At 33.4% G+C, this 27,097-nt stretch overlaps 1 protein-coding gene across 2 annotated transcripts in view; it reads right to left on the bottom strand.

Moving 5' to 3' along the window:
• The window catches only part of LOC131804330 (uncharacterized), a 105,589-nt gene that overhangs the window by 28,977 nt on the left and 49,515 nt on the right, over positions 1-27,097 (bottom strand). For both annotated transcript variants that reach the window (XM_059127070.1, XM_059127072.1), the window contains one exon: positions 20,339-20,373. The gene's annotated coding sequence lies outside the window, so the exon portion shown is untranslated. The remainder of the gene's footprint in view (positions 1-20,338; positions 20,374-27,097) is intronic.

The following is a 27,097-nucleotide window of genomic DNA, read 5'->3' as shown; positions in this document are numbered from 1 at the left end:
TGGGCTGAAGCCTACCAATTGGGTCATCCGACAATATTTATCGGGTATTTCTGCTTATAAGTCAAGAACCGCTGAACTGCTTTTCACAATTCTCAGCAATTCGGAATGGTATTTTGCCAGAAAAGATAAAATCTAAGACAATAGCGTAAAAATAAGCCAGTAAAATGTTTTTCAATTGTTGTCATATTATTTGTCGCATGCCATTTTTTAAATTTGACTTAGAATTTTGAATGCTATATTTCGTATTTTTTTTTAACCATACAACATGATAATTACGACCTGTATATAATGCCCTTATATACAGGTCGCAATTATCGTGCGATCCTCACGAAATTTTGCAAAGAGTCAGTATCTATTGTTTTTGAATATGTACATTTAGGGGTTCAAATCGACCACAAAAAAAATCTTGACTTTGCAGTCACCATTTAAAACCAATCGACACGGAATTCAGCATGAAGAGAATTAAGGCAGAGAAGAATTCTAGCAGTGTGGATGACCATTGGATTATATTGACCTGTAAAATGGACCACAACTTTCGTGTGAAATTGTTTAGAATACCTATCAACACGACAGAGAGCGTAAATATAGGGGATATGCCACCGGTCATCATTTCAAAAGCGAAATCTTCCAACATAGATTTGAGCATAAGGGGGCTTCCAACATATTGTAGTGTTGTATCCTTTGCTTACTTGTTTTAAATATAGAATATACTCCTTTTTTCTAGTCGGACAATCTTTTAGTTGATACCAGTAAAAAATCGTTAAGTTTGAGTAGACCTAACCTTTAATATCCTCCGCCATGTGAAAACTTGACCCATTGGAGCTATAACTATATTCAATTTTGATTATTAGGTAAGTAGAATGGTTGTACTGATAAATTTACTGCCAAAAATGTGAAATTCTACAATACCTGATAAGTGAAGATGTAAAAATGTCCCCCTAAATTATAATTGTTATATTCTTAATTTTTATACCCTACACCACAAGGTGGTCAGGGTATTATGTCTTTATGCATTTGTTTGTAACAGGCAAAAGGTTATGAGATAGACCCATAGTTCCTTTTGATGATCTGCATAGAATCACTTTCTGAGTTGATTTATGCATGTCAGTCCGTCTGCCCGTCCGTCCGTCTGTTCAGATATAGCTATAGCTCCCATATATATTGTTCATCCGATTTGTTATTTTTGTCCTCCGCAGCCTTAATATGCACTCTGTAACAACAATGTTTGGGGAAATATATCAAATGCAGCTCAGAAATACCTTTGCTAAATTTTATCGAGGTCAGTTCAGATTTGGATATAGTTCCCATATATAACTTCGTCCGATTTACGTTTTATTGTGCACCAAACGTCTAATATTTGTCCAAATGGGATGGAATTTGTCACATACGACCGAATTTAGTCTAGAATTTATTGTTACCCACAGCCATAATATGCACTCCGTAATTAATTTTGCACCAAATGGGCAATACAAGTCCGAATTTAAAAGATACAAATGCTTCGGCATATTTAGTCCTTTGAATTTTAAATTACAATTATAATCATAGGGTGTATGATTGAATTCTCCCATAAAAACTTTTAGTCGTTATGTGGAGCTCAACTAAATTAGCAAAGTGGTGTAGGGTATCAAAAAATCGGCCCGCCCGACTTTAGGACTTTCTTTACTGGTGTTTAAATTTTTGTTAAGTATATATCTTTTAATGTACTAAACATTAAAATAAATCATCATCTCATAGAAAATTCAAATGTTTATTTTAAAATTTTAAATTTTCTTTTGCATATGGGTTTCCATAATAAGAGGGCTAAAGATGTTGGCGGATGCATGAGTTTATGTAAACAGATTCCAAATGACAAACATACCGGTTCATCAACATAAATTCTCAATAAATGTTTATGGCCCTGATGTTTGCAGGACCAAACTTAGACCTATCCACATGTGCGAATATATCCTTCAAAGATATGCGTATATATTTAACGTACTTCTTTCGTCATTACCGCGACAACATAACGCGCTACATAACGATGTGTGCCTGTGTGTGGTGAATATGCTTGTAAATATAGTGTTTACACATGGTAGAAGAGTGTATTTAGGCTTGAGAGCGGAATGCCGTTGATAAACCAAACAAAAACATCCCATCCATTCACTTAAAAATATTAAACGACAAAACAAGTAATAAAAAAGTGCCGCGCACGAAAGAAGACGAAGAAAATCCACGCCAATAAAATCTCAAAAAAATACACACAGAACATTTTGAAAAACATTAGCTGAAAATACATACAAACAAACAAACATATTTTTTGCCAAACAGTCAACATAACAACTGCAGATTTTGTTTGTTTATAAAAAAATGGGGTACGAGTATACGGCTGTAAAGGGGCGTATGATTAATATTTAATGTGGTTAAAACGCATACACATCCGCATCGGGGGAGAATATAATTTATGCAGTACCACACCATCACATAATGCCAATGAAAATCTACTTTTTTATATATTTTGGTTTTATTTTATGACGGACATAAAAGTGACCATATTTTAAATTAAATCTTTATTAATCTCAAATAATGGGAAAAGTGTGTAAAGCTGTTGGTGCTTCGATATTGAAGAATGCAAGATTTATCTATTATCAGACATTATCTGTCGTGTAATTTGTCTTTTATCGATTTACGATTTACAAATGGCTAAGCATAATAATACAATTTAAATTAAAAAAAACAAACATTACATAATTTATATGTGAAACAGTTTTAAAATAGTCGATATTTGAATTTTTATAGGAATCACTGCAAATGTTTAATAAAAAGTACATTTTCTTTTTCAAAGAGTAACGATAGGAAATAAACATTTACGTTGTATGGACGAGAAAATGAGCTAGCCTTCCAATATCCATTTGTATGCTTACAGAAATTACAGCGAATTTTCTAAAAAATGTTTTTATCTGAAGTGGCATAATTCCAAAATGGTAAGAGATATTGAAATAATTCCGTCAAAAGAATAAGTGTGCACTTTCTAGACTTTCGTCAAGTCGTCAAAATATCGAATATAGGAGTTATAGTTACATGTGAACTTTGCGTAAATTTATACCAAATTTGAAAGAATTTCAGCCAAATGTTTGACACAAGTCATCAAAATGCAGAATTTCTGGAGGTACAGTTAGATGAAGGTAAGGTAAAGAAATCCAAGTACCAAATTTGAAACATTTATATATAACCTTCATCAAAATGAAGGTTATATATAGAGGTACAATTAGAGGGGTTCTATATTATCTGCCATAGGATGTAGTGTCTATTACGAATTGTAGATACCAAGAATAATTCTGTCAAAAAATGTGGCTTATATAATCAAAATACAGAATATTGATAGGAACTTTATATGGAGGTTATTCGAAAGTGTCGGCCTGCACTGGATTTTTTTTTGTCGTAGGAGCTAGTCGTAATTACTAACTCTAAATACTGCATTCGAAACAATTTTGATGAAAACTGTGACACAAATAATCAAAATACCGAATTCGAAACTTGGACCTACGTGTACAGTTCTTTGCAAGGATGTTTCTTCATAATGGGAACACATGACAAATTCTGGTTAAAATTGTGACTAAACTTACATATACACACAAAATACCTTAATTCAGTCGGTAGCGTTATATATAGCAAATTTTCAATACCAACAGTTCTACAGACCTAACACACATCTGAGTAAAATTTAATCAATCTTCTTCATTTCGTTCGGAAGATAGACAGTTTTCCACCGACGGACAGATATCGTTAAATCGAAATAGAATTTTTTTATGATCAAGAATATATATGCCTTGTGAAGTCATAAATGTATATTTCGAGGTGTTACAAACGGAATGACAAACTTAATATATCCCCATACTATGGTGGGGTGTATAACAGTAATAACTCCCATATGTCAGTTCACTTCTCTCCCACAAAGAGTCGACATTTTTGGTAATCACAAAATTATATCAAGTTCTCTTCAAAGTTCGCGCAATGGAATAAATACGTCTAGTCCCGCAAAATAGATAGATATAACTGGTTAAATGTTGAGGGTATATAACTGTCGGAACATTGACTTAAACTTTGCGACTTGTTTGATCAATGCAAAATTCTGTGCCGGTTAGTCATGTCCATTCGGCCGTATGTTGTCATCACTATAGAATTTAAATGAATCGAATCGAAGCACAAGCCGGTCGATCTTTTGCAGTAAGTCAATTTCGAAAATGGACTTTTTCATCCACTTTACATATAGCTCCCCATATAAATGTTCTCCCGATTTAAGGAAAGGTTGCGATTTTGCGGAAATTCCCAAAGAAGGAAACGCTAAAGATTTACATTTTAGATTTTTAATTGTCTCAACTCATTGGAAAGCCTAAAAAGTTGATTACATAAGCGCCAGTATTGAGAATCACCAACATTTTTCAACGAAATTGGTCGTTGTTCGGGAATTCGGTCCTCGTTTTGATATTGCCCCATGAATTGGTACCACTGATTTTAAGTAAATAGTAAATATGTAAATGTATTTTAGCACATATTTCAAGGGAAGGGTTCAATTTGGAATTATAAATTTTAATTGAGTAAAACTATATTCTTATTTCGAAATAGCTCCCGGCTGATTGAAAGTTTTTGGGCTATTTTTTATCAATTTATCAACTAAATGGGAATTTTGAATTCCCTGAGGTATGAGTCAGTCCACCTGAATAAATATTTTTGCAATCAAATTATAGGTCACATTTTTCGTCCTATTGAAATAAAATATTGCACAGTTCATTTGTTCGGTCAAGGATGAACCATATTAAAAATGATGTAATTGATTTTGATTTAGGTGAATATCCTAAATATATCATAGTCCGATTCAATTTTATCCTTCCCAAATGCGTAATACCTGACCAAATAAAAGATATGTTTGCAAATAAGTCCGAATTCAGCCTAGAAGTAAGTTCGAAAATTGGTAATAATCGGTTAAAAAATGTAGCAACAAGTTTCATACATATGTATCAAAGACTTGACATTGGTGTCCAGCAAAGCCGCAGTATTAACTTTACATGGTGACATAAAAAAACCGCAACCAAGTCAAACGCCATAATTTTTACATTTTTTTAATAGTATTGAATGAAAGCAAAAAATGTCGGAAATATCATCAAATTTTAGAATAAATTTAGATGTGTCCGAATTGGTCACCTTTGGTACGAATTATGGCCTTCAAACGGCCAATGAAACCGTCACACGCTGCCCGAATGTTTCTCTTGGTGTTCTGACCCATTCGCGGCGAAGCGCTTGCTTGAGGTAATCGACACTTTGGTATTTTTTGTGAAAACTTTGCTTTCCAAAATACTTCAAAAACAATAGTCCAATGGATGATATCTGGAGATTTTGGTGGCCATTGAGCCCTGGAAATGAAGCGAGGAACCTCATTTTATAACCATTTTTGGGTGGCGCGTGCTGAGTGCGATGGTGATGAGTCATGTTGGAATGTTCAGGGTCTGCGGCCAAAATGTTTGCGTGCTCAAGGCTTTAATACACCCTCCAAAATATTTTCGCGATAATATTCGGCATTTATTCTGTCGATTAATACGAGCGGAGAGCCACCATATTCAGTTATGGCGGCCCACACCATCACCATGGCCATTGCTTGAGTTCTGGTGGCCAACCGAAGGTGCACATTTTCAGCTGACCTCTTTGGCAAGTTAACACGTTCATTTTTTTCTTTACAAACAGCTAGACAACGAATGTTTTCTCATCGAAGAAAACCAAATTCGGCAGTTCACCACTTTCGGCCAAGCGAAGCAACTCTTTAGCTCTTTTGAGTCTATTTTCTTTCTGTTGCGGTGTAAGTTCTTGCACTTTTTGGAATTTCAATGGCTTTACCCCGAACTCATTTTTCAATATTTGACGAATGGAATATTGCGATATGTTCAGCTCACGAGCCATTTTTCGTCGCTTCGTTGCTTTTGGAACCATTTCTGCTGACATTGCTGTTTTCTTCCGTTCACTTCCTTGACGTCGGGATACGCTACCAGTATCACGGTAATGAGCGATGGTATGGATGGATATGACACAAAAGATTTATTCACATTTAAATGCAGGAGTACTCTGACGAGAGCAACTCGTGGTTTTCCAGCCAAATATAAATAAATCACACTATCACGCTTGAATTCCATCACGAATAACTTTTTTTCTGGAAAATTCTCACCAAAATGTTTTGTACGCTTGTAAACAATATAATGAGCTGCCACTGGAATAATTTTATTTCAATCTGAAGTTGGTTGCAGTTTTTTTCATCTCACCCTGTACATGAAATCGTCCGAAAATATATATTAAAGGTATATCCAAATCTAAACCGATTTCAAAATAATTTGGCAAATTTATTTTTGTTCCAAATTCTGTTATGCATTCTAAATTTGGAGACTGTTTCTGTAATCTATCAATAGATATGTGCATATAAAATCTAAATTTTTGGGAGGTTCCTCCGGTTCTGATGACATATCTCCAAGTGAAATTTCAAAAATTTATATAGCCTATGCTACTTTCAAGCGATATTTTAGTATACTTGGAAATTTTCAGGAAAATCTGTTCAAGTCCAAAAATTACAAACAACAAAACAAATATATAAACATTTTCCTCTTTTATAGATATATACTTGTTTGTGGGACTGCTTAATGTGCATAGTAGCCAGACTTTTGTCCTTGCCTCACTGTTTGTCGATTTAGCGATATCTGCCTGTGGAAATCACGCTAGCTTCCGAATTTAATGAAGTATGAGGAAACTCTCTTTATGTCATAATAAATATTAAGATCAAGTTTTCGCTATAATCCTTGTAAAAAATTTTCAGCACTTTGAAGAATTGGCCCATATCGATTTCGCGGGTTTTTGCATGAATACTGAATCGTAGTGTTATTATTTAGGAAGAAACTCTCTTTTCTTATGCTCCAATCCGTTTCTATTTATTATTATATAAATTTAACCAACAAGAACATTTTAATTCCCAGCAACAGTTCAAAAGCTTTTGCAGTAACTTCCTCTTAAAGCATTGGCAAAAACACGAAAACAAAATATTTAACTTCCATCACCATCTGTTCTCAAAACCACCCTAACCCACCTAAAGAAGTATGAAAGTTCTACGCTCTAATTATAACATCACAAGACCCCATTCGAATAGCTGTTACTTTTTTTACGGTCTCATCTGTGCCATCAATGAAGAACAAGCTAACAGGAGAAGAAGAATTTCATTTGGTGTCACGGATGACAGGTACATTGGATTATATTGTTGTGGCTTCCAGTGCTCTGAGTAATATCGGTAAAGCGCACAATAATACAGTTAACGTTCTTCGTCCAGAAAGCTATGAATTTCTAGGAAAGAATGAAGATGATGATGACGGTGCCGGTGACGACGATGACGTTGGACGACAAAAACATGTATTTTCATCATTTCATTGATGAACGGCGACTAAGCCATAGATGAAAATGGAGAGAGATGCTTTAGGCGATTTTTATGAGTTAATGGATTATAAACTGTCATACAATTTTCCTCAGTTTCCAAAAAAAAAGGTGGGAGTTTAATTGAGCGGTGTGGCATGGGATGGATTAGTGTAGAATGCAATTTTGTTTGATGCCAATATCGGGTGAATTTCTTGATTGTGTGGGGGAGGAGTAGACTACAGTGTTGTAACAATGTGGAACAAAATTTGGTTGCGGAAAATTCCTTCGAAGATGAAAAACTCTAGAAAGTTTATTAAGAACCCCAAAGGTCAGATTCGCTGTGAGTCGAACATCCAAGGTAAAGCGCGACTAGGGAATGCCCGCTACTTCGTCAGCGAAAAGAAGATCTTAAAATTTTAAATTCGTTCCAATTTGTTCATATTTCTTGGACAAATTTTCCATACAGCCTTCATACATCGTACTAATTTTTCAGCTGCACCAGTTCGATAACACTTTACTCATATTTGAGTTATTCCGTAATCGAAAAGGTTAATCGAAAAATGGTCAATTTTTTCACCAAGAACTCTTCAAAATCGTTCATTTTGAAGCTCACAGAAGATCATATGAGTTAAAGCCTTGCACACGGTTCCACGTCCAAAATTATTTTAACGCCTTTCATAACAAAATTTGGCCACCACCTTATCTAACTCCATGAAACCAACAGTGACCTCAATTTCAGTATTCAAGCTCCATTCGTTCACTCAACGCAAATTTAGTACTATTTAGTACTTTTAGAACAATAATAGTACTCATTCTCAAATATACCTCCATCTCTCAAAACTATACACCAACCGTGGCCTCTATTTTGAATTTGCATTTCCAACGTCAGCTTTTTCTCTCAACTGCAGACACTAACAGTGACATCCATAACAAATTTTAGAAATCCCCCTCTATCACTTAACCAATACCAAATTTTTGCAGCATTTCATTTCGAACAATTCATCTCCATCTCAACCTCAGATGCCATAGTGACCTTAATATTAAAATTAAGGATTTTAGATCTGTAATTTCACCTATTGCTAAATTTAGTACCATTTAATACAATTATAGTACGAATTTCCAAAACAAGTTCCTTTTCTCAGTTACAGACACCAACAGTAACATCTATATCAAATTTCAGGATCCCAATTCCAAATTAATTATCATTTAGTACTTTTCGTACAAATATGTGACGCATTTTCAAACCATCAACAAATCTTTAAAACAGATATCATCAGTGATCTAAATATTAAATTTGAGGATTCCAGCCCAATCCTTTCACCAAATTCCAAATAAAGTACCATTCAGAACTTCTCGTACAATTATAGTACACATTTCTAAAACTTAACCACAGACATCAAAAGTGACACCTATATTAAAACAAGTAAAAAAGGTGTAAGTTCGGCCGGGCCGAACTTTGAATACCCTCCACCATTTGGAACGAATTTGGCAATTCTCAAAAACAATAAAATCTGTTAAAAATTCTGTCAAAATCTTAACAATACCGAATGTAGCTGTTATATCTATTCGACGACATGGACCTGCAAAGGTAACTTTTGTCATAAGCCATTACAATATTCAAATGCGAAACTTAAAAAAAATCGCTAATATCACCAAAATACCAAATATTGGGGGCTATACGAATACATGGACCTCCACAGAAAATTTTCTGTTTTAGGCTGCAGTATCCATTACGAACTTTAAATACCAAATTTAAAACAACTCCGGTGACTAATGTCGCTAAAATCATCAAAATACCGATATTGGGAGATACTGTTATATGGGGCCTATACGAACGTGGTCCTGCACAGAAAATCTACTGTCCAGGCTGTAGCATCCATTACGAACATCAAATACCAAAGTTTAAAGAATTCCGGTGAATATTGTCGCTAAAATCATCAAAATACCGAATATCGGGAGGTACTGTTATATGGAGGCTATACGAAGACGTGGACCTGCACAGAAAATCTACTGTCACAAGCTGTAGCATCCATTAGAAACATCAAACCAAAATTGAAACTATTCCGATGACTAATGTCGCTAAAATCATCAAAATACCGAATGTTGGGAGGTACCGTAATATGGGGGCTCTACGAAGACGTGTACCTGCACAGACAATTTTCTGTCTTAGGCTGTAGTGTCCATTACAAACATCAAATACCAAACTTAAAAGATTAAAAAATCATCAAAATACCGAATATCGGGAGGTACCATTATATGGGGGCTATACCAAAACGTGGACCTACATGGCCCATTTTAATACCAAAAGTCCTGCAGACATAATATACATTTGAGTAAAATTTTATCAATCTACATCAATTCGTTCGGAAGCTAGAGTGATTTCCACAGACGGACGGACTGGCGGATGGACATATAATCTTATGCTGATCAAGAATATATACACCTAAGTCTGTTTTTACACGGTCCTTTTGTACACGGTTTTGATATAACACGGTTTGAAAATTGAATATTTTTAATTTTTTTAGACGATTTTATTCCATTTAGCACGATTTGAAATGTTATGTACTTAAATTTTTAAATTTAAATTTAATTTTAACGCATTAAGATAAAAGGTAAGCCAAAAAATATTTTGTATTTATTCAGTTATTTATGTTTTTTAATTTTGTTAAATATTTTATGTATCCCTAAAAGGAAATGTCAGATAAAAAACTAAAAGAGAAGGCAATTTCTTTGGAAACCAAGATTAAAATTTTAGATCGCCTGCGAAATGGAGAAGGCTCAACTGCTCTTGGTAAAACGTTCGCTTTAAATGAAGCCACAATAAGAACTATAAAGAAAAATGAAATTGCAATTAAGCAATCGGTGATTTCATGAATTCTTGTTCTTAAAAATTCTTGTTTTTCACTAATTTTAATATGTTTTAGAGATTAGGAACAAATCACCCATTTTTGTATAAGACCAATGTCTTTTTTACACAGTTTTTTTTACACGGCTTCTTCTGGAACCAATCTACCGTGTAAAAACAGACTTAGGTGTATATACTTTGTGTGGTCTAAAATGTATATTTCGAGGTGTTACAAACGAAATGACAAACTTAATACACCCTCCACACTATGGTGGAGGGTATAATAAGGATAGGACATTTACTCCTTCACCCAATACCAAATAGCACCAAATTTAGTATCACTTAATAATTTTTGTACACATTTCCAAAATCTAGTTTAATTTTCAAAACTACCACAAAAAGAGACCCCAGTATACAATTTCAAAATTTTCGCTTTATCCGTTCACCCTAAACTAAACTGTTGCAAATGTAGTACCATTTAATACAGTTCGCACACTTAGTAGACATTTCCAAAACCACCTTCATATATCAAACTTATTTTACAAACGTTCACGTAATACCAATTGTTACCATTTTAAAAGTTTAGTACCATTTTCGAACTTTTCGTAACTTTAAAGTTCGAATTTCTAAAGACTCGTTGGTACACTTTTCCTACACTTTGTCAGTGACTCGTTCCAAATTTCAGAATTCTAGCAAATTTTTTTGTCCAATACAAAGTATTAAATTTTTAGTACAATTTTAGTACTTTTCCTGCCCTATTTAGTAGCAAGAAATGTTGTCATATATTCTTTGCCAAATATCCCTTGGCCGTGGACACCTCTGCTTCGTTAGCCGGCAACAAAATTGCAATGGAATGGAAATTCTTGCCGTTTACAATTTACCAACACCAATGGCAGTTAAATGCAAACACACACTTACAAGATTTCATGTATGTATGTGTAAGAATGATGTAAATACATTAAATCTAGTAGCCCATAACAATTAGTTTTGCATCCCAAAAAACGGTAAAATGTTTTCAGTCATAGGTAAAACCACAGAACGGTTATGGCTAAGAATGCGGTGACATGTTCGTTAAATGTCAAAGTAAAAAACGTGGCAAATATTGGGGAACGGATTTTGAAGCGAGTGATGAGTTTTATTTTTCGATTACTACAAATGAAATAATAATTTCATCTGTGTTGTTTTCTTTAATAAAAATTTAAATTTTAATAAAATTGAAACAAAACAAAAAACACCCGAGTCATTTGCAATTCAGTGAAAATATGTCAACGTTTGAATTGACTGACGACACATCAACCTATCTACAAAATGTAACAAAGAGTCAACATCAAATAACAGAAACACGAATGAGTTGTGCAAGGATGCCAGGAATTGAAAACCGCAACATTGTGTTCACAAATGAAAATAACAAATTACACAACAGCAACAACATAGGCAGCAACAGCGGCGGCAACTGCTACAACTATACAGGCTATTAAAATACACATTTATTTCAGTTTTTTTTTTTTTTTTTTTTTGGGTTGATGTTGTTGCCGTTGCAACTTTTTTCACCACCACCACAAAAACGAATATGCAAAGAGGTAATTTATTCCTGCGGAGAACTTCATCAGAATTTCACAACTTTAGGTTGCTTGTTTGTTTTGACGTGAAAATGTTTACGAAATTAAATTTCTGAAAACCAATTAAGTTGACACCTTTGCATGACATTAAAAACAATAAACCAACACATAAAATTTGGTGAAAATAATTACACCGTTCTTTTTTTGTTTAACATCAAAGTTATTATGATATTAAAAAATGTGAATCTATATATATAAAAATCAATTGTTGTTTGTTGGTAACGGAATCAGTTGAAAACGGCTGGACCGATTTGCATAACTTTTTGTACAAACGTTCGTCATACCCCAAGTTAGGTTTTTAAAGAAAAAGATATTGACCACGCCTACTTTTACGCCCACTATCTTGATTTATCTAAAATCTTTATATTTGCCAGATAATGAAGATATCGGTTTGAAAATTATTACACGAGATACTGTTGACTTTCCCTCCAAACTTAGGAATTTATTTGGGCGCCAGGGAACTGACCACGCATACTTCTAATCTATATATATAAGGAAGTTGTGTTAGTTACTACGCTTATAACTCAAGAACCGCTGATCTGATTTTAACGATTTACACAAATTCGGAATTGTCTCTTGGCAGAAAAGGATGAAATGCAAAAAAATCGCGTAAAAATGTAAAATTTTAAATTTTTCATTTTGACTTTTGAAGTGTACAATAGTAATGTTTTATTTTGCATAATTTTTTTCCATTTTGACTAACTTTTTTCTAATGTACATTTGTAGTGTTTTTTATATTTTATTTTTGAATTCGAATATTAATACCAATTTATTTAATTGACTTGATTTCTTGACAACTGAAGTGTAGTACCGAATTATATGGTGGCGAAACGGAATAGATGATATCGAAATAATTTAACGCGTTCACACCAAAGTTAAAAGATAATTACTTTTTCAAAATCGCTAAAAAATCACAAAAAGGAGATCTCATTGCAAAAATTCTCAAATCGGGAAAATATCGAAAAAAATTTTCAATGGAATTGAATTTTAAAATAAAAGTACAATCTATTGACAAACTTTGTAAGCATCTTTAAACAGTTGCTGTAAAAAATCAGTGAACAAGTTGAAGATTTTTTCAATTTGTTATTCTTCTTTTGTCAATTTGTATTATCACATTGAATTCTGTGGACTTTTTGTGAACAAAATAAAGAATAATTTTTCACTATACATAAATTTTCACCAAAAAAAAATGAAATAAGTGCGAAATACGATGTTAACTGACATCTACCTTTCAACTCCAGGGCCTACATCGTGCTTCAGCTGAAAGATGCGCACACATTTAAACAAACAAAAATGACCGAAAAAGACAATACCAGACATAAATGGTGCAAAATAGTAGAGCGAATGGAACTTTTAGTAAGAAAAGGATTTATATCCTTCCAGAAATTCTTCCCAAACATTAAAGATACCTTAAATCGCTTTTGCAGGTCATGATATACTTTTTTCATTTTTTGGCCCTTATTTGGCATCTTTGTTTCTAAGGGGGTAGAGAACCTTTTCGCATAAAATTTGAAATTTTCAGAATAGGGCCACATAGAAATTTATTTAAGTAAAGTCCACACATTGGAGTATACCCAAGTCAACTTTCACATCTAATATGTGGTCAGAAAAGAAAATTTTGTATTTTATTGAATTTGTAACCCCCAAGAGAATATTGGTTGGGAAAGTAGATTTGGGATGTACATCTATATGAAATAAATTGTAAAAACATGAACAAATTACAAATATAAGAAAGTAGCACGGGACCGAATATTTGTTGAATCGTCATTGAACTATACAATGAAGAAAAATATGGACTTTATAGGGTCTCCAATTTACAATTTAAATAACAAATAAAATTAGTTCCCATCTTACGGTAATGGATGTAAAATTGTAATTATATTAGACTATTCTGAAATCAGTCTGCCCTCAATTATGAGGTGGATAAAACTATTTTTACTTATTTAAATCACGTGAACTTTTTTTAGTTTGACATGCTATGATGCTCTGCTATATTTTTGATTTGGCCTCTATTTGTCATCTTGGATTATAAGGGGTGAAGAAAGTTTTCAATGTAGGTCGATGTTTCTGAGTAGTGCCCATATAAAGGTACTTCCTGATTTTACCATATTTCAAAGGGTTTGGCTAAAAATGTGTATTTGGGGGGTGAAAATCTTACACAAAAATTTCAACATGTCTACAAATTTTAGAATTTTCTCCATGTAATAGAACCCCCTCAAGTCCACCTTTTGGCGGACAAACAGACCGACATGGATAGAGGGACTTATGAGGACTCTAATGCACAATCTGAGGTGCTAATGGGTTAAAAAAAGTAATTAACTTTGGCTATTCTTAAATAATTCAGCACTCAATTATGAGGTGTACAAAATACAGTAAATTCCAAATTACTGCTCATTTGACTAAAAATTTAAAATTAATGGACCAGTACGTAAATACTTATAACAGTCATATCTGTGAATAATTATGCTTTGACAAATATGCATAATAGACAAAAGCTACGGGCCGGCAACGCGGCAACAGCATCTCGTGTAATAATTCTCAAACCAATATCTTCACTATTTTGGGAAATATAAAGATTTTAGATAAATCGTAATAGTGGGCGTAAAAGGAGGACTACGCCTCCTTTTACGCCCACTATTACGATTTATCTAAAATCTTTAGTTACTACGCTTATAACTCAAGAACCGCTGATCTGATTTTAACGATTTACACAAATTCGGAATTATCTTTTGGCAGAAAAGGATAAAATCCAAAAAAATCGCGTAAAAATGTGAAATTTTAAAATTTTCATTTTGACTTTTGAAGTGTACAATAGTAATGTTTTATTTTGCATGATTTTTTTTTATTTTGACTTACTATTTCGAAATGTACATTTGTAGTGTTTTTTTTTTTTTTTTTTTTTTTTTTTTTTTTTTTTTGAATTCTAATATGATGTGTAGTCTTTTTGGGTAGTAGAAAGCGACGAAAATTATGGAATAGATGATGTCAAAATAATTTAACGTGGTCAAACCTAAATTGCTAAAAAATCAAAAAAGAGCATATTGCACTGCAAAAACTCTAAAATAGGGAAAATCTGAGAATATTTTTTCAATGGAATCAAATTTCAAAATAATAATAAGGACCAAACTTCATAAGGACCTTTAAATATTGGCTGTAAAAAACCAGCGAACAAGTTGAAGATTTTTTTCAATTTTTTTATTAGTTGCTTATAACTCAAGAACGTTTTGACGGATTTTCACAATTCATACAACTTCGGAATGGAAAACAAAACGTTATGGGGCTCATTTCAACACGTGGACCTACCTACTTCTATCATATGACAATAATCCGTCCAATGAGAACTTAATATGCAAAATTCATTGGGACTGCAATCAGTGAAATATCGAATATAAAGGGAAAAGGATTTCTATTCATTCAGAAATTCTTCCTAAACTTTCACGATACCTTAAATCACTTTTGTAGTTCATGATATGGGCCAAAACCCCCGGATAAGGATACAACCCGATTTCAAGTATATCTTACATTTTTATATTTCATATTTTTATACTAATTTCGGCAAATGTTGGTAATTTGGGAAAAAAACCATCCATGCAAAAACTGATCACGTTTTGTATAACCATCATATGATTTAAGGAACCGGACATTTGTTTAATCGTCTTTGAATTATGCTATGATAAAATATATGGAAATTATGAGGTCTCCAACGCGCAATTTCAATGACAAATAATTCATATTACTTTAAAAACAAGTAAAAAAATTAAGTTCGGCCGGGCAGAATTATTACTATCATCCATCTGAGGGTAAAGGAAACATTTTTATATAAAAGTATCTAAATTCAAGCGTGTTCCACTTTAAACTTCATATACCAGTAAGACTATTTGGATAATGCAGTTAACTTATCAAAAAACCATAAAGTGAATGAGGCCGTTATATGGGGCCATACCAAAACGGGAACCTCTGTGGACAATTTTATTCTTCAAGGATTGTCATTTATCAAACCTTCTAAAATACCAAATTTGAAACAATTATACGCGTAAATGTGTGGATTATCAACATACCCAATATAGCAAAAATCATCAAAATACCGAATTTCGAGAGATACCGTTATATGAGGACTATACCAAAACATGAACCGATAGATCATTTTCAATACCAACCATCCTATACACAATACAAATTTTTCAGCTAAATTAGGGCTGTATCGTTATTTAAACAAACAGACATACAGACTAACAAATCGACTTACAGTTTTATGCTGATTATGAATATATATGCATATTTAATGGGGTCTATGACGAACATTTAGTGATGCTACAAATGGAATGAAAAGTTAATATACCCTCCTTTCCAAGGTGGATGATATAATAGCATTAAAGACTAAAATTACGGGCCGGCAACGCGGACCGGGCCAGCTAGTTTTGTTATATAATCTTAAAGCTATTTAAGTTTTAATTTCCAGTAAATTGAAGAAAAACATTTAAGACGAGTTGTAGGAAGTTTGTTATTGTCGAAAGGATGCCATTCTAAGGAAGAAGAAAAATATAATCGGTGAATGTTTTTGTTAGCAAAATGAAGTTTTAATAAACAAAATGGTTTGGTTTTAATAAATAAATTTGACAATTGATAAAAAAATAGACATATGTGGACTAACAGTATATATAGTATTGACATAATAACATCATGATTATCGAAATGTTGTTGCTGCGTTTATTGTTATCGGAAACTTATAGCAAATATAGCATAGTAATTACGAGTTATGACTAATTAGTCGAATTTTTTATAGAACCAAAATAGTATTTTGAGTGGATAGAGTCTCTCTCTGCAAAATTTGGTGAAGATGAGGCTACTTCCTAGTTTCAAGTAACAGAAAAACAGAAAACTAGATCAAAGTACATTCACTGCAAAATCAGTTGGCTATCTCCACAATGTTTAAATAAAACAAAAACGTGAAAATAAAATTTAATATTTTTAGGTTTTTCTTATCCATATACTTTTCGAATATGGGGAAAGTATGGACATATTTTGATATAATTTTTTTAAAAACTGTTAAAGCACTATTAAAGATATTCTTTATATAAAATACTCATAACAACCTGTAATCTATGTTTTCATTTTGAAATGATGACTTTTGATGAGAACAACTACTAATATATTAAACTTAACCAATAAAAAAGAAAAGGAAGAAACTTAAAAAATATCCAAAAAAAAAAAAAAATAAATAAATAACCGCTATATGGGGGCTATACGAAGACGTGGTCCTGCATAAGTAATTTGTGTCATAGGCTGTAGTAACGGTTCCAGGGGGTAAAGTAGTCACGAAGAACACCTTGGGTAGAATTTCAGACAATTTAATTGAAACATGTGGCTAAAATCATCAAAATACCGAATATCGGAGGGTACCGTTATACGGGTCTATAGGAGATCGTGGACCTATAAAGACTATTCTCTGTCAGGGGATAAAGTACTCATAAAGAACAATTTCAGACAATTTCATAGAAAAATTTGGCTAAAATCATCAAAATACCGAATATTGGAGGGTACCGTTATACGGGTCTATAGGAGATCGTGGACCTATAAAGACTATTCTCTGTCAGGGGATAAAGTACTCATAAAGAACAATTTCATAGAAAAATTTGGCTAAAATAATCAAAATACCGAATATATGGTGGCTATACGATATTGTGAACCTATATAGACAATTCTCTTCTAGGGGATAAAATACTCACAAGGAACTCTTTGTGTGAATTTTCAGACAATTCCGTTGGAAAATGTATCTAAAGTCATCAAAATACCGGATATGGGGGGAACCGATATATGGGGGCTATACGATATCGTGGACCTATATACATAATTCTCTTTTAGGGTATAAAGTACTCCCAAGGAACTCCTTACGTGGATTTTCAGACAATTCTGTTTAAAAAAGTGACTTAAATCATCAAAATACCAAATATCGGGGGTTACCTTTGTATGGGGGATATATGATATCGTGGACCTATATAGACAATTCTCTGTCAAGGGATAAAGTTCTCACAAAGAACTCCTGGTGTAGAATTTCAGTCAATTTCATTGAAAAAATGTGACTGAAAATATCAAAATACCGAATATCGGTACTGTTATATGGGGGCTATTCGTATATCGTGGACAGATATGATTCATCTTCGAACTTGACCTGCAGACAAAAGACAGATTTGTGCAAAATTTTAGCTTTCTGATTACACGGGCAGGGCTAAATCGTCTTAGCATTTTGCGCTGATCAAGAATATATATGCTTTGTTTGGCCTAAAATTATTATTTCGATAAATTACAAACGGAATGACGAATCCTCCATATTATGTATAGTGGAGGGTATAAAAAAACCAAAATTTTCTTCTTCTTCTAGCTCTGTGTAATATTTCATTTGCAATTCGAGAATTCCACTTGTAAAATTCCAATTGTAAACGGATTGATAATAATAATGAACGTAATTCGAATTATACCATTTGAAATAACAAATTGAATCATCATAATTACAGTAAGAAAAATTCCAATTACGAGTGTATTAATTCGAATCACCATTCACATTACAAATTAAATAATTTGAATTACAATTTGAATCATTCGATTTAAAAATTAAATAATACAACAGGAATTTTCGAATTACACCTGAAATAATTCGAATTACAATTGGAATCCTCGAATTTTAACCGAAACAATTCGAATTGCAACTAGAATTTTGGAATTACAATTTGAATGATTCCAATTACAAATAGAAATCCCCAATTACTATACTTTTACTTTACCTACCCTTACCAAGACTGACCCCCAAAATTCCAGAATTTTAGCTTTAGCATTTTCGTCTGGACGCTGGTTCTCAGTCAGTCAGTTATTTTACTACTTTTTATATGTATAGATAAACGAAATCTGAGTGATAGTAAAAGATTTCCTTTTAAAATTGTGTTCTATACATCTTCAAAGACCCATTTCGTCTCAAAATGGATAAAATTGGTCCACACATGAATTCGGACATTTTGTAAACAATTTTCAAACGAAAAGAATAGAACACACAACTAAATTCAGCTTGTTGATCTTTGGGAATGAAAAAATGAGAGTTGGATGATATGGCTATATGAAATAGTTGCCTAATCTAGATTTTTTTTTACACGAAGAGTATTTACCTACTCACAACAAGTATCAAAAACACATATTCTGGTTTGAAATTATGGTGGAAACAATAAAAATAACGAAAACAGGAAGTACTGCTATATGGGAAATATTTTTAAAATAATTTTTCCATCTTCTATGAACATTTTGTAGTCCAGTAGTCTTTGCTACAAAGCTTGAATAGAGATTATATACTTCTACAAGGATTACAGGAGTCCTCCTATTTTCGAATACAGGCATAAAGATTTTTTAAACGTCGATCATGTAACCATAAATCACCTTTTAAGCATGTCACAGTTTTAAAAGATAAGAACCGAACCTACTGCCGAGATTCTCTGTTTTCGATTTCAAATGCGTACATGGAATAATAATCATTTATAAAGAAAATACTTAATACTTTAATTCATTCCCACATTTGAATTCCATCTTCTAATGGACACTTTTTCCAATAACGAGGTTATCATTCATATCTACTTAACTCGAATGTGCAACATAAATGACAAATTTTGAATTGTCGCTCACTAGCCGTCTGTCTATCTTTCAGCAAGAAAGAAAGACACTTGCGACTAATTTGTTGCCAACTTCGTTTTGTGCCGTTTCATAATTGGCTCGATATGCGTCAATGTGTCAAAATGTCACACACAGGCTTTTGTTGTTTTTGTGTGTTTGCACCATTATGTATTCTCTCACAAATAGCCGCACAATGTGTCTCTGAATCTCAATGTCCTTACATTCGGAGCACAGTTATTGACATTTGTATCCGTTTAACGCTGCTGCTTTTGCTGCCATTGTTTGTTGTCATCATTTTTTTGTGTTTGTCGTCGTCATTGTATGTATACGCCGATAGTGTGTGTGCATGTAATTTTACATATTCAAGAATATACAGCTAGTGTGCCCGTAAATATTGCATCGGAAGAAAGGTAGAGAGAAAATAAGCTTATGTTTGTCTTCTGTTCTTTTTTCTTGAGAGAAAGAAATAAAGAAAGGATAACGTAAACAAAAAGACAAACAAATCACATGAAATTATTGTTTTGATAACTGAACAAGAACACGCCTGACACTTCGACACCCATAAGCGTATGAGTAATATTATCTTACTCAAGTGTTGAGCACTCATACGTCGAGGTCTGATAGATGAAAGGATTCACTTTTCTTGACAATTGTGACAGGTTTAGTAAAGGTAGAGGAGATATAGCATGTAAAGAAACATTGAACAAAAATTACTTGTTCGCATTTATTTATAAAAGAAAGCTGTAAAGTTGTGTCTCAATTAAAAAAAAATATATATAAATATTTATTTTATAAGAGTTTTACTTACTATGATATAATCAAATGTTGACAGTCAAAAATGGTCTGAAAAGAAAATTTAAAAAAAATAATAATCAGTAAATTTCCTTTGCCAGGTATTGTATTACTTAAACACGTTGTGCTATAATTTTTTTATTTCCTTTAAATGTATCAAAGGAAGGGTCTATCCAAACACATATAATAATTTGGGTGGATGAAAAATTACTAAGGAAACTTTTGCGGCATTACCATTCTCCATTTCGTTGCCGAAGTCTCCTCAGTCAGCGTTACCCTACCCATTACTTATTGTGTTTTCACTGTCTAAAAAATCTGCCTAAGTGGATTTTAATTACTAATTTACAAAAGTGGCTAAATGGCTTTATCTTTTTCCCAAGACAATTATGGAAATATGATATTTTTTTAAACAACAGAGCAAACCACCCATAAAGCACCAAAAACAATTTTATTCATTTCCAATTTAATTAGTGGGAATCAAGAACCATAGGCGATAACAGTTAAAAACACACCCACCCGTAGAGCACAATGACAAATGACATCATTTAATTAACATCAAAATGTCTTAAATATAAAACGACAGACCATAATAAATACAGCTTGATTTGCATACATTGTTTCAATATATTTATTTATTTTATTTATTTATTTTTTATACCCTACAACACTATGTGTTGGGGGTATTATAAGTTTGATTGGGCCAGAATTTATGTAACACCTCGAAATATTGGTTTCCCATATAGGAAAGTATATATGGATCTTCCTAGCTCGCCGAGCTGAGTCGATCTAGCTATGTATGTCCGTCCGTCCGTGTGTCCGTCTGTCCATGTTAAATTGTAATCACTCTACAGGTCGCAATTATGGCCCGATCTTCACGAAATTTAGAATGTAGGTGGGGTTAAGGTCAGAATAGAACCCTATTTCTTTTGGAGATGATCGCATAATATTTAGGGGTTGAAATGGACCAAAAACTGAAAAAATTCCTGATTTTGCAGTTGCTCTACAGGTCGCAATTATGGACCAATCGACGCGGAATTGCGCATGTAGCTAGAGTTTAGGGCGGGGAAGAAGCCTACCAATTTGGGTGGTCATCGGATAATATTTAGCGGGTAAAATAGACCATATATTTTGTGTTGAAAAAATTCAAAATTTTTCATTAAACCGCGAATATTTTAAATCCCGGCGAAATCACGAAGCCATGACAAGGTTACTTCTGACCTTTACATTGATGTTAACATCCAACAAATCGAATATATAGCAAAATATGTGCGATATATATGTCTATCAAAGAATATATGCTTGAAAGATCTCTTATATGTCGAGAACGGCTGAACTGATTTCGACAGTTCACATTAATTCAGAATGGCCTCTTGGCAGGAAACAAAAAACGTCTAAAAAATCGCATAAAAATATCTCTCTAAAGATGAAAATATTGATTTTGAACATTTTCTTCAAATTGGGTGAAAATTGGTTCAGATATTCTCATACAACTAAGAAATGGCTCTGCAAATTTTATCGACATCATTCAGATTTGAATATAGTTTCCACACATATCTTTATCCGATTTCACGTCTATTGTGCACCACAAATGGAGTGGGTTTCGGCACAAGCAAAAACTACATTTGATAGAACTCGGTCATTATATATATATTATATCTACTACGTTACTAACAAGTAAAAAAATTACATTTCTAAGAAATGTTGTGACTTTCTGGTCAAGAATTTATGATTTAAAAACATATTTTTCAAAAATTCCACTTTTTTTAAATTAATGTGGAAATGAAGTCTTTGAAAGAGAGGAACTGAAAAATATTCTTTAAAATTCAAAAATCGCTCAAGGGAGTCTAATGTTATTCAAGATATTTTAGTGCAAAAATTGTAGACTGTTTAGTAAAAAGAAGTAAAAGAACGTTAAGTTCGGATTGTATGAACTTTCATTCAAACTTGCGGCAAAGGTAACCCTTAAATATTAAAAAATTTGGTATTTCATATCCAAACTATTACTATATTCAAGCTATTTACTTCCAAATTTATTCTGTCAAAATTGGGTGCGGATCAAATCAAAAAGTATGCCGATTGAATCCAATACCTTTCATATTGTGTTTTCATTTTCAGAGTATGATCAAAAATGCATTACTAAAAGTTGTCACTTTTCCACTCACTTTTTATACCCTCCACCTTACATAACATGGAGGGTATATTAAGTTCATCATTCTGTTTGTAACTCATCGAAATAATAATTTTAGACCTAACAAAGTATATAAATTCTTGATCATCGTAAAATTCTAAGACGATTTAGCCATGTCCTTCTGACCATCTGTCCGTCTGTTGGAATCAAAAATTCCACGCTAGAGTCAACGCAGAATGATTAAGTTCAAGCTATATCGGTCCCCATATAACGGTACCTCCCATTATTTCATATTTTGATGATTCAAAGCACATTTTTCAATGGAATTTTCTGAAATTCCACACAAGGAGTTCCATTCTTAGCACTTTATCCCCTTTAAGAGAATATCGATATCGTATATCTCCCATACGACGGTATCACCAGATATTCGGTATTTATATGGTTTTAGCGACATTTTACCGAAAATATTTTAAAATTCATATTTAAAGTTCGTAATGGGTACTACAGCCTTTTAGAAAAAATTACGCTTGCAGACTCATGTTTTCGTATAGCCCCCATTTTAGGGACATTATTCACCGGAATTGCTTCAAATTTCTTATTTTTGAAACTCGTAATGGGTACTTTAATCTAAAAAAATTTGTCTATGTAGTCCACGTCTTCATATAGCCGACTGTGGGTCCGGATCGACACCTCCCTTTATTCGGTATTTTTATGATATTAGCGACATTATTCACAGGAATTGTTTGAAATTACGAATTTAAAGTTAGCAATGGGTACTACAGCCGATGACAAAAATTAATTATGCAGAACCACGTCTTCCTACAGCCCCATTATATAACGGTTTTCCTTTGAGTGGTTTTTTTTCGACGGAATTTTTTGAAAAAATTTCAAGTTCCTTCAAAATGGTGGAGGGTACTAAAAGTTCGATCCGGCCGAGATTAGCTGCTGTTTTAGTTGTTCATATGTATATTTTTGATATCAAATGCGGTCCAGGAACGCATCATTAGGCGTTCTTTGCAAGTGAGTACAATCAAAAATGAATTATATCCCTATAGAAACGCAGGCCAATTAAAGCTTCTTTCTCAATTGCGTTTGTGCGTTTCAGTCAACTAAAATAAAACATATATTTGTACATGAACGCTGGTTGACAATATTTTTTCAACAATATAAATTTTTTTTTAAAGTATACTTACTCTAGACATGGGTGTTTAAACTAAACGAACAAAGTCTTTCAACTATCGAAGTATTTGCAGAAAATGTTTTTTAACTAACATCCAACTTCGATAAACTCTTTCAAGAAATTCAAAAGAAAACTTTGTTATTGCAATCATACAAAGGAACAAATATACTCAGACAGTTGCACAAAGACAACTGCATACAAGTGTACATACATACATACATGTGTCGTCGAGGAACATTCATATCAACATGTCTGAATTATTGTCGTGACTTGTTTCAAGCAGGGTTGAGAATGCAAAGGTTGGAGGATGGATGGTTGAATAGATACATTCATATGTCAAGTGAACTAACTTGCTTGTACATAAAAAGAAATCTAGTTTCCACACATCCTCCGCTGGGAATCGAAGTGGAATTCCTTTTTTTTTTTTTCGAAAAATTTTGCTGATGTCAAGACATCTGGAGGTGGCATTGTTGTTACTGTTGTTGATGTTATGGTGTCAATTCGTTACTTTATTCATGCTGCAATTTCTACCACACCCCACCTAGCTTTGCAATCAGTATATTCTGGTGAATGCTGTTTAGAAATGGATTTCAAATGTTTTCTTGCAGTGTTGTATCTCTGCTTCTTGTTTTGCCACTGAACGTCTTTCCCCCAATGAGTATTACTATAAAAAAGTTGGTGGCTACAGAAGTTCTTTTTTTCGTAATTTTTAGTTTTACTGTCGTTGGCAGTATTGCCACAATGATATTATTCGTTTTGGTAAAGCATTTAATATTTTAACTATAACCTGCAGAGATTGACAAATTGCCTGAAATCCACTGTGATTCTATTTGTTATTTGTCCCGAATTAGGATATAATTGCAAAAAAAAAGCCTATTTATTCTTTTAGTTTCTTGATCTAGTTTCTAAAAATCGTAATATTTTCATTGGTTTATTAAGACTTTCTGTAGTTTTTCCAATAAACTTTCCATTAAATTATAAAACTTTAAACGTATACGGCAACACTGGACATTCTTTTTCTTTGTTATCGTTTTTCCCTTCATTCTTTTATTATTTGTATGACAGTAATCAGATATTTCAAATTATTAATGCACATTAGAGTGCATTGTAGGTGGGTGTGTCATGTTGATTTCGCTTTGTTGTGACGCAGACAAGTGCTTTAGGTTACAGTCTGAATGGCAAAATGCATTAGGAGATTTTGATACAAACAATAAAAAATTAAATTTTCGTAAATTTCGTAAGTTTTAAAATTGTTATTTCGATTAGTTACAAACGGAATGACAAACTTAATATACCCTAATATACCCATGCTATGTATGGTGGAGGGTATAAAAACTGCAACCAACTTCTCAGCCACTCGTCCGACAGCTGTTAAAATGATTCCAGTGATAGCTTATCATATTTCTTACAAGGGTACAAAAGCATTTTGGTGAGAATTTTCCAGAGAAAAAGTTATTCGTGATGGAGTTCAAGCGTGATAGTGTTAGTTCTTTATATTTGGCTGGAAACCCACAAGTGGCTATCACTAGACCACTCCAGCATTCAAATGAGAATAAATATTTTGTGTCTCGTACCATCGCTCGTTACCGTTGATCTGGTAGCATAGCCCAACCTCAAGGAAGTGGACGGAAGAAAACAGCAACATCAGCAGAAATGGTTCGAAAAGTAAAGAAGCGACTTGGTCGAAACACGCATCGCAGTGGCCGAAAACTGGCTCGTGAGCTGAACACATCGCAATATTCCATTTGGCAAATATTGAAAAATGAGCTCGGGGTAAAGCCATTTAAATTCCAAAAAGTGAAAGAACTTACACCGCAACATTAAGAAAATAGACTCAAAATAGCTAAAGAGTTGCTTCGCTTGGCCGAAAGTGGTGAACTGCCGAATTTTGTTGCCTCTGATGAGAAAACATTCGTTGTCCAGCAGTTTGTAAACAAACAAAAATATAGTGTTTGCTTGCAAAGAGGTCAGCTGAAAATGTGCCCCTTCGGTTGGCCACCAGAACTCAAGCCCCGGCTATGGTGATGGTGTGTGCCGCCATAACAGCCGATGGTCGTTCTCCGCTCGTATTAATCGACCGTGGCATCAGAATAAATGCCAAATATTATTGCGAAAATATTCTGGAGGGTGTATTAAAGCCTTGGTTACGGAAACATTTTTGCCGTAGACCATGGACATTCCAACAGGAATGGGGCAGACCCCATCGCACTCAGCACGCGCCACCCAAGAATGGTTACAAAATGATATTCCTGATTCATTTCCAGCGCACAATGGCCACCAAAATCTCCGGATACCAATCCGTTGGACTATTGTGTCTGGAGTATGGTGTCGATCACATCAAGCAAGCGCTTCGCCAGATATCATTCTTGAGGAGTGTATATTACGCATGTGAGGTAGTTAAAATCCCAAATCGGATGAAACATATATGCTGAGGTATAGCTATATCTGAACCGATTTTCTCCAGGTTTGATGTACTTACTTCTAGAATAAATTTGGTCGGATGTGTCAAAATTCAGGTCATTTGGACTGATATTGGCCATTTGGTGCATAAATTTGAACCGATTCTCACCAATTTCAATTGAGTTCGTCCTTGGGCCAAAAAAATATTGTGTGAAAAATTTTATCTCAGTCGGATAATAAATGTGACCTGCATTTCGTACACAAAAATACATGGACTGACGGAGGGACGGACGGACGGACGTATATAAGGACTGACATGCATAAATCGACTCAGAAAGGGATTCTATGAAGAAGTCACTATGGATCTATCTCGCTTCCTTCTTCATGTTACAAAAAATTGCCCAAGTCATAATATCCTTACCACTATGCGGTGTAGGGTAAAAAATCAGGCATTGGGTTATATTAATTCAAAATTTTGAGCTCTTATATGGGAGATTGTCCTTCTCCTCTATACTATTAACCTTGCAGCTCCTCGATCTTGATCAGCGTAAAATTCTATGTAGATTTAGCGATATCAGACTATCTTTCCAACGAAGTGAGATATGATATATATGTTGTCAATAGGTAGGTTAAGTTTGAAAATGGGCCATATCGGTTTTCGTATTGTCCCCATACTGTATCTCCCCATATTCGGTATTTGCACGATTTAAGACACATTTTCAAAAGAATATGAAATTAAAAATATTTTCTTTATAATATTTTTCTTAGTGGCCATCTGTCTTTTGCATTTGTTATCTTTATTATTAAAAAATATTATTCAGGTCCTTCCATATTAAAATAAAGATATATACACATATTTTACAAAACTGAGAAAAAACTAACGGAAACTAGATGTGGCCAACCTAAGTCAATCGGAATATTATTGCCCAAATAAGATCCGGAGAAGAGATAAACTATACCAGTGAACTCCAATGAACCCTTTTAAAAACAACACTTTTGAATTCATTTAAGTTATACAGTCTGCTTGGATGAAATAAATTTAAAGTTCACAGGCTTATCCGGGTTAT

This window comes from Musca domestica, unplaced genomic scaffold (genome assembly GCF_030504385.1).
Source record: "Musca domestica strain aabys unplaced genomic scaffold, Musca_domestica.polishedcontigs.V.1.1 42, whole genome shotgun sequence".
Classification (NCBI taxonomy): Eukaryota; Metazoa; Arthropoda; class Insecta; order Diptera; family Muscidae; genus Musca; species Musca domestica.
Note: the sequence above shows the minus strand (reverse complement) of the source record. Positions and strands in the feature narration are given on the sequence as shown.